Source organism: Manis pentadactyla, chromosome 6 (assembly GCF_030020395.1).
Source record: "Manis pentadactyla isolate mManPen7 chromosome 6, mManPen7.hap1, whole genome shotgun sequence".
In the NCBI taxonomy this organism is placed as follows: domain Eukaryota; kingdom Metazoa; phylum Chordata; class Mammalia; order Pholidota; family Manidae; genus Manis; species Manis pentadactyla.
Window position 1 is genome coordinate 83,329,901 of NC_080024.1, and position 8,656 is coordinate 83,338,556.

The 8,656-nt window shown below is 52.8% G+C and overlaps 1 pseudogene; it reads left to right on the forward strand.

Annotated features, from left to right (window-relative positions):
- Positions 1–265: 265 nt before the first annotated feature.
- On the forward strand, positions 266–7,300 carry LOC130684188 (vasoactive intestinal polypeptide receptor 2-like; annotated as a pseudogene).
- Positions 7,301–8,656: the final 1,356 nt, after the last annotated feature.

Here is an 8,656-nt window from a genome sequence, read left to right on the forward strand (position 1 = left end):
TGAGCTTTGCTGAAAACAGTGAAGTGAGTGCACATGCCCCACAGGCCTGGGCCAGACCCTGCTGTTCATACTTTCACTCTCAGGTACAGTTTGAGGGCTCTGACCTGAGGAGCTCATCAGGAATTAGGGTAAAGTTTCATGTACAAAAATATTTGTCATAATACAAAACGGAAAACATCCTTGATATACCCTAGGGAGTAGTCAGATAATTATTAGCTTCCATTAAAAAAGAAGGAAGCCTTAGGGTCAAAGTGCCCCTGCATCAATGGGTTACAATACATCTCTCCCCCAGGAGGCGGCATGTACCCACATCCACAGCCACCTGAACCTGTTCCTCTCCTTCATCCTGAGAGTCGTCTCGGTGCTGGTCAAGGATAATGTTCTGTACTCCAGCTGCAGCACGCTGCACTGCCCCGACCAACAGTCCTCCTGGGTAAGTCCACCCATCTGGGCAGAGTCCTTTTGCTGTGGGGGGTGGACTGTAGGCAGTGAATCTGCCAACCTCCCTGCTCAGCGACCCACCCCTCCCCTAATCCCCACTTCCTGTGATGAAGTCCTGCAGCTGGTACACAGCCTCCAAGAGGTCAAGCTCAGGCCTGAGAAACGGGCCTGGCCATAGTGTGGGGGCCCAGAGTAGGTCAAGCTCTGCAGATGAGACAAGGGGGTGACACAGGCAGGTGGCTGGCTGGGCCCCCTACCCCCATTCCAGAGTTTGTCAGCAGCAGTTCCGTGCTGGAAAACCCTGACATGAAGGGATGAGCACAGAGCCATCGTTCTGTCCCCAGATCTCCCTGATTCTGTGTGGGAGATGTTCCCATCAGTGCCCTGAGCCCGCTGGGAGCCCAGCTGCACATCTGTGAGCGAGTGTGGGCTCAGCCCTTAGGCACAAGGGCACCCGTGTCAGTCACCAGCTCCCACAGAGGCGGTGGTGGGGTGGCCCCTGCTGCCCCGTGGTTCTCCGGCCACCACGCTCAGGGAGCACGCTACCCAGTTGTCACACCAAGCCCACTGTGGTGTAGTGCTTATCAAGCTCCTTGCATGCAGGCCGCCTCCTCACTCCTCTCCGCTGTGTGGCTCCTGTGTCCTCTGGATGCTGGCAGGCATTTGGGCTCTGGTGCCTTGCCCCTAACGTGATCGGGCTTCTTGAGGTCGGCTCCTCTCTCCTGCAAGGAGCCAGGATGCTGGAGCGGTTCATGTTCCTGCCAGATGGCTTTGCCACACTGTTGCTCTGCACTGGACAGAATGTGGACTGATTTGATTTTAAGACAGTAAACCCCTTTCCACACCACAGAGCATCAGCTGTGCCATCAGGCTGCAGCTGAACATGTCTGGGGGGATAATCGGCTCACAACCCATGGGCACTCTTGTCACACCCAGGAGCCCACAAATCCCACCCCAGAAAGTTGGGGAGTCTCTGTGTATGCCAAGGGCTGGCCTCCCCTGAGGAACTGCCAGCATTTCCCTGGATGGCCCCAAAGCTCGGAGGAGCCTGCCACCTCCACCAACTGTCACAGAGCCACGAACAGCAGGCCTTGGACCATGAGCTGCATCTCAACCCTCTCCTGCCATGGGGACAGTCCTGACCAGCTCCTCACCAAGGGATGGGGGAGGGACAGCACCTGGGGGGTAGCCAAGGGTGACCTGCCCTGCTGGCACACCACCAGCCTTCTGCCACCCCTGTGGATGGGACCACCCCCACCATGGCTGGAGCCCCTTCCTGTGCTGGACTTTGCCTGTGGACCCTGTCAATGGTGCCCAGCGACCATCAATAGAGAAATTTTCAAATTTGGTAAATGAGGATGTGGGGCTGAGGGAAGCCCAGCCACCCGTGGCGTGTCATTGCTGACTGGGCTCAGGCTGCGTTCTGGCTGACTGCAGGCCCATGGCCCAGCTGAGACACCTGTGGGGCCGCTCGGGCAGTCCCAGCAGCTCTGTGGACCACCGTCTGGGATGGAGCAGGCAGGGGTGCCTCCTCTCACCATCCCCAGAGCATGGAGCAGAGGGGAGGGCACAAAATGCCACCAAGATTCCTGTGCCAGGAGAGGAAGGGAGGGTGGGGGCAGCAGGAAAACAGTGCAGAGCATGAGCAGGGTGAGAGCAGTGCCCAGAGAGGAGAAAGGCTGTTCCCTGTCATCACCCCTTCATGGGTGCAGAGCCCTGAGTGAGTTCATCAGCCAGGACACTCGGGTCCCACATGGGGATGGGAAGAAGGAGCCTTTCTTTCATCTATGATTTTTAGATATTTCTGTTCCCAGCTGGGTTTAGACAAACGCATTCCCCCCAAGTAGAGCATCTGGGGCGGGTCCCCCAGTGAGGCACTGATGTCTTTCCTCAGGGTGTGCAGATGGGCCAAGGCATGAAAAAGCCTGTTCCTTTTCAGAAACCCCCAGCACCCACCACCTCCACCTGCATGCCCTACATGCCATGGCTGCTTCTGAGCCCAGGGTTGTCTGGGATCGCCCAGCTGCCAGAGGGCATGCGTGGGACACACAGGTCATTCTCACTGAGACCAGAGCACATGGCATGTGGGGCCCCTGGGCATGCTCTGAGCCCCAGCCCAGGCTTCCAAGGCCATCCCTGAGGGCCTGAGTCCCTGGCTCAGGAGGGGCGCAGCTGCTCAGCTCTGAGCTGGCCACATCTCTGGCCTGGGAAGAGCATGTACATCACAGGGCCAGGCTGTAGGCTGGGTGAGGGTCCTGGGCCCACCGAGCTGCCACATTGGCCACAGCCCAAAGGACACAGGGGTTAGGAGGAAGGGAAGTGAGCAAAGGGGCACAGCGGGTGAGGTGCCCACTACATGCACCCTTCAGACTCAGTTCCTGTGTTTGCATCCATGCCTGGAAGGACCAACTGCCTGAGGCTTGTGTGGTGCTGTGGGAGCCCTACGTCTTCAGGTGAGGAGCAGCTGTGAATAGGACCCAAGAAACCACCCTGCAGGAATCACCAAGATGCACAACTCTGCTGCAGGCTGAGTGCAAGCTGGGGTTTCCAGTATCAGGCACACTCCGTGCTGAGGCCCACTTTCTGTGCTGGCCCCATAGCTGTATGAATGGTATTTCACACATTCATAAAAATGTCCTGTTTTGCTTGCTCATAATCAGCAACTACAGATGTCACCAAGCTCCCAGGGACCAGAGAACCACCTTACATTCCCGTAGGGCCTGGAGTGGACACGCACGTCCAGGTGTGACAGAAAACCTTACCTGCAGCAGCCCAGGAGACACACAGCTTTTCCTGTTCCATTCATGGACTTGGGCCTCTTGTATCACAAAGGGAACTGGATATTGCCATTTCCCAGGGTCTCCAGCCGTGCACGCACTTGGACTTGATCCTCTGCTCTGGTTTGTCTGGTTTTTATCCAACTGCCCTGGAAAACCACACTCCAGAGAACGTGAACAACAGTACTGGATGTTGACCCATGGTGGCAGCCCTAGCCAAGGCAGGCTCCTCCCATCCTCCCTGGTGCATGTCTGGGGGGCTTGCAGACCAGGGCTGGGCAGGTCAGGAGTGCTGCTCTCACCACTGGCCTGGGCAGGCTCTGCCCTCGCATCTTTGGGATGCTGTAGAGAACCCTGAGGGGTGTGGTTTGAAGCCCCCGAGGATGAGGCTTGCTGGGAGTGCCATGCCCTGGCCCCTGCGGTCCTTGAGTGTGGTGATGTTGAATGAGAAAATAGACCAGTTGCAGACACAGTATTTACACTTTTCCCAAGAAAATGGAATCATCTTAAAGACCATTTTTCTGCATACTCTTCCTTATTCAACAGGACATCGTAGAAATCCTCCAAGCCCAGGGAGTGTCAGTGTTTCCTTTGACTGGCACTGCAGCCCAGCATGTGGCTGTGACATCCCACCAAGCAGGCACAGCCTCAGTACCATGTTCCTGCTGGCACACCCATCTTCACGTGTGGCGCCTCGTCTCTGTCAGATGGAGCTCTGCAGGGAAGCAGTGCAGTGAACACTCACACTTAGAACTGGGTCACTTTCCCAAAGGCCAGAGAGCTGGCAGCTCTACCTGCCACATGCAGCTGCAGCCTCTGCTGGTCCGGCAGGGTGTGCCTCCCCGTCCACACCTAGCCCAACTGCATGCCTGCCCCACTGACAGTCTATGGAGTGAGTTTCCCATGTTCATGGCTGTTAGCACGTACATTTCTGTGCCCATGGGCTCTGGCAGTAGGACTCCGGGTCCCAGCCCCAGTAAGCAGTGCCACTTCCCTGTGCTGTTCCTCAGAGGCCTGGGTGGGAGGCGGGCAGGCTGGAGGGCTGAGGGCTGCCAGCCAAAGTCCTTGCAGCCTGACAGGGTCCCTTTAAGCACCCCACAAGTATGTATGTAAGTGGATATAAACATACATCCACATGCCATATAAAAGTATCTACATCTGCCTTGTGTGTGTGCCCACACACATGTGAGCATATCCACGCCATGTGTGTCTGCATTATGTAAGCATATTCTTCCCACGTGTCCATGCCTACATGTACATGTCAGTGTATCCACATAAACGTGAAAGTGTATCCACATATATGGACTTACAGAAGCACAGCCACACGGTAATTTTGGAGGGAGGCTGCAGAAACAGAGGACAGAAATTAAAATCCTTTTTTTCAGAACTCCTAAGTAAATTTAATGATTAAAACAGCAATTTAGTGTTTGCGTGTGAAGTTGGGACACCTGGTTCGTTTATTATACGAAGGCCTGAGAGATTGTATTTAAATATATATGCTTTATATCCTGTGCAATTTTCTCCCCAGAGAAAACCATTCCAAAACTCCTGGAGAAATCATTGCTGGTTTCTCTTGCTTTCCCTTTATTTTTTCATCCCTTTTAAGAGTGGATCTTGGGAAGAACAGAGGGAGGAGGATTGAGTGGAGGATGGGGAGCGGGGAGGGAGGCTGGGAGCCCTGAGCACAACTCTTGGGGCTGTCTGAGGTGCCAGCACGTGTGGGGGCTGTGCACATCCACTCCCTGCTTTCTCTCCTCTACTCACAGCAGCGTGGGTGTGGTGCTAGGGGGCAGCTTGGCCTACCATGTGCTGCGCTCAGGGCCATGCCCATGCTGGTGTGTGACCCTACAGGTTGGCTGCAAGCTGAGTCTGGTGCTCTTCCAGGACTGCATCATGTCCAGCTTCTACTGGCTGCTGGCCGAGGGGCTACACCTGCATGCCCTCCTGGTGGCCATGCTCCCCGGCCGCTGCTTCACAGCCTACCTCCTGATTGGATGGGGTAAGCTTCCCAGCGCCCTCCCACCCCTGACCTGTCCCCTCCCTGCTGACCTGGGGGGTACTTTTCAGCTCAGAGAACCCCTGCTCCCCCTGTAGGGTGCACTCAGGTCACACTGGGGCGAGCTTTTCTAGGAGACTCCAACAGCCACACATTACCATTTCTGGGACCCAGGAAGCTGGTTTAAAACTGTACTGAACTCACATTCCTGGAGTGTGCCCAAAGGGGGGACAGGTGGGAAGAAGGGTGCATGGGAGACAGAGCAGGAAGCCCTTCCACTGTGAGGGGCGGGGTGCCCCATCACGGGAGCACAGCCTCCCTGCACTTGAACGAGTGCTTCTGATGCACAGTGGGCATTCAGCTTTCAGACACACTCGTCTTCACACCTTAATGAGGCCAGGGCATGAGCTGGCTTCTGTTTATGAGGTGGTTCTGTTTAATGTCATCATCAGAGAACCCTGGTCCCCAATGGTCCTGGCCGATGAAACACACAGCTGCGTCATCCCTGCCGGTCTGCCCCCAGTGACTGGCCAGGGCTGCGGATGACCGGGTGTCTTTCTGCAGGTGGCCCCACCATCTGCAAGGGGGTATGGGCGGCCACCAGGCTCTCCTTAGAGGACACGAGGTGAGTGCCATGCCCATGCCTCTGTCTTTGGAGTGGGCAGGGCCACACAGTACCTCCCACCCCAACGGTGTCTGCAGGTGCGGCCAAGCCAGCAGCAAATGAGTGACTACAAGCGAGCGCCATGGGGAGGATGGTCCTTGGGTCGGAGTGTTTGGAGAGTAGGGATCCAGCAAGCCTTGCTGCAGAGTGGGAAGTGGGATGAACCAGGAAGATTTAGTCACAGGAATCTGGGTCTTAGGTGAGGGGAGCAGTGTTCACATAGGGAGTCGGGCAAAACACATGCAGTGTTTGCTGAGCCAAAGGTGAAGGTGAAGGGTCGAAGATGGGCTGAAAAGGCTGGAGGGCAGCTCTCTGAATGGTTCTCCACCTCTGCCTGGGTCCCACATGCAGAACGCAGTGCAGATATTGGACAGAGCAGGTGGCGGCCCCACCCAGGCACCAATCGTGCCCACCGTGAATACTGTGAGAGGGGCTGTCAGGGCTAGAAGTCACCCAGTACCAGTAACGATCCACCCGAAATGGGGACTTGGATAATCACAGTGTGTTCATGTGGTGTGATTCTGTGTGCGGCCGTTTGAGCCGACTGCGGCAGTCCTTCCAGCCTTAGCCTGGCTCACACTGGCAGGCTCAGAGAGCGTCAGCTGGAAGGGTTGGGGTTGGGGTCAGGGTTAAGGTCAGGTTTAGGATCATGGTTAGGGTTAGAGTTGGGATTAGGATTAAAGTTAGGGTCAGTGTTTGGGTCTGGTTAGGTTCCCAATGGCTTTACATCCTATTGGCAACACCAGATCGAGCTGGGGTTGAGGGTGTGTCTCTTTCCTGGTTGGGAGGGGCTGCTGTCCCCCACTGCTGGATTTGACAACAGAGGGAATGTTGGGGACCCTCCAGCCCTTTAGGCAGCTAAAAATGATGCCTTCTGGTCAGACGTTTCTAGCTGTGCTGGCCTCTTCTGCTGCACAGACATCTTAAATGTTACTCTATATACACATTCAGACCTCAAAAAGTGAGGGAAGTGGGGTTCAGGAGAAACATCCCTGGATTTACTGTCTGCCACAGCAAGCGGGAGCTGTGCTGGATCCCTGGGTATGGCTGCCATGTGCATTGGTGTCCCCACTCCCCAAGCCATCATGGCAGGAATACAGTGAATCCATCTCAACGGGGGCGGTTGTGCAAAGACCTGTAAATGCAGAGTAGTTATGCTCTTACCGAGAACAAGTGGCACCAGCAGCCTGGAAACACACAAAGGGAGGTAACTCCATCGCAAGGAGAGGGCAGCGCCCTGTAGGGGGTGAGTCCACAGTCCACACACCACGTGGTTTACAGATGGAGTAGGTAGTATTGGGGTTTTCTTTCTCTCTTTTCAATAGTTGCTGAGATACCATGGACCACAGCATTCCCTGGTGGGTTATGTGAACACCGATTTTAATTTATATTATACTAAATAGTTTCTACATTGAAACATGAATTATCTGGTGGGTCGCACTTGGCAGGGCAAGCCTGTCACCCTGTATTCAATGTAAACGGCCCCATTCTGCTCCTCTTCCTGGAGAAGAACGAGGGAGCAGCCAAGCTCCTCCTAAATGCTGGGGGCTCAGCCCCACCCTCCAGAGAAGGAGGTGGGAGTTCCCCTATGGGAAGGGCTCCCCAGGGAAGGGGCCCTCAGGCTGGCCAAGCATGCAAAGCCGGCTGGACTCCTTTGCACTTTTCCCAATTCCAAACTACTTCACACGCACTGCCACGTATTCCATGGACAGGGTACAGACTCTTGCCTTTTACTGTGTTATGACTGTCCTTGCATGCTAAATTAGTTTGCCCAGTTTGCAAAATCACCTCATTAGATCTGAAGGAGGAAACATTTGTTGTTTGTCTTTTCAATGATAGCGATCCTTACTGGTGTGAGGTGATACTTCATTGTGGTTTTAATTTGCATTTCTCTGATGACAAGCGATGTGGAGCATCTTTTCATGTGTCTGTAGGCCATCTGAATTTCTTCTTTAGAGAACTGTCTACTCAGCACCTCTGCCCGTTTTTTAATTGGATTATATGCTTTTTGTTTGTTGAGGTGTGTGAGCTATAAGAGCCAACTTTTTACTCCACAGAAACCGTCTCTCCTAAGAAAGATGACCTTAACATATCAAAAGAACTAGTGTGAATTTAAGATGGGTGACTGAGTGTGGTTGTTTGGTGTCTTTAGAGATACTTAGAGGGGTGAGGTAAATAACAAGTTAATTAGTGGAAAATTCCTGCTGATCTCAAGTTTTGTACAGTTGCTCTATGAACATTTCTGGTAAATTTCATTAGTAATGATTTAGTAACTGAACAGATACAATTCTTTCGTAACTATTTGTTAGTGAGGTTTTTTAAAGCAGTATTTGTCATCTTCATTTATTCATGGATAAATGTTTGTATCTTTAACAAATACAACTACCTCAAGTACTATAAATAAAACGTGGGAACTTCATAAAATTTTACTGAACATTTTTAGGTTCTCTTGCTGAACATACTACAGTAATTACAGTGAGAAAAATTAACATGGTATAAAGAACAGTACAAGGAAAATACTATTATAGTCACACTTATGAAAGTTTCCTCAATATAGTATGCCTTAACAGCAATACAAGTTGTGTATTTTAAAACTTGCAGGTTTTTTCCCCCAAAATTTAAATGTGAGACAAATTTTAGGACTTTGTTTAAACATCTGTGCAATGAACAATTGGAACGTTTTGTTTTTAATTGGTTCTTCTTGTTCTGTATAACTAAAAAATGGTATATTTTCTACAGAACTTGGAAGATCCATGACTGTCTTTTAGGAATAGTAGA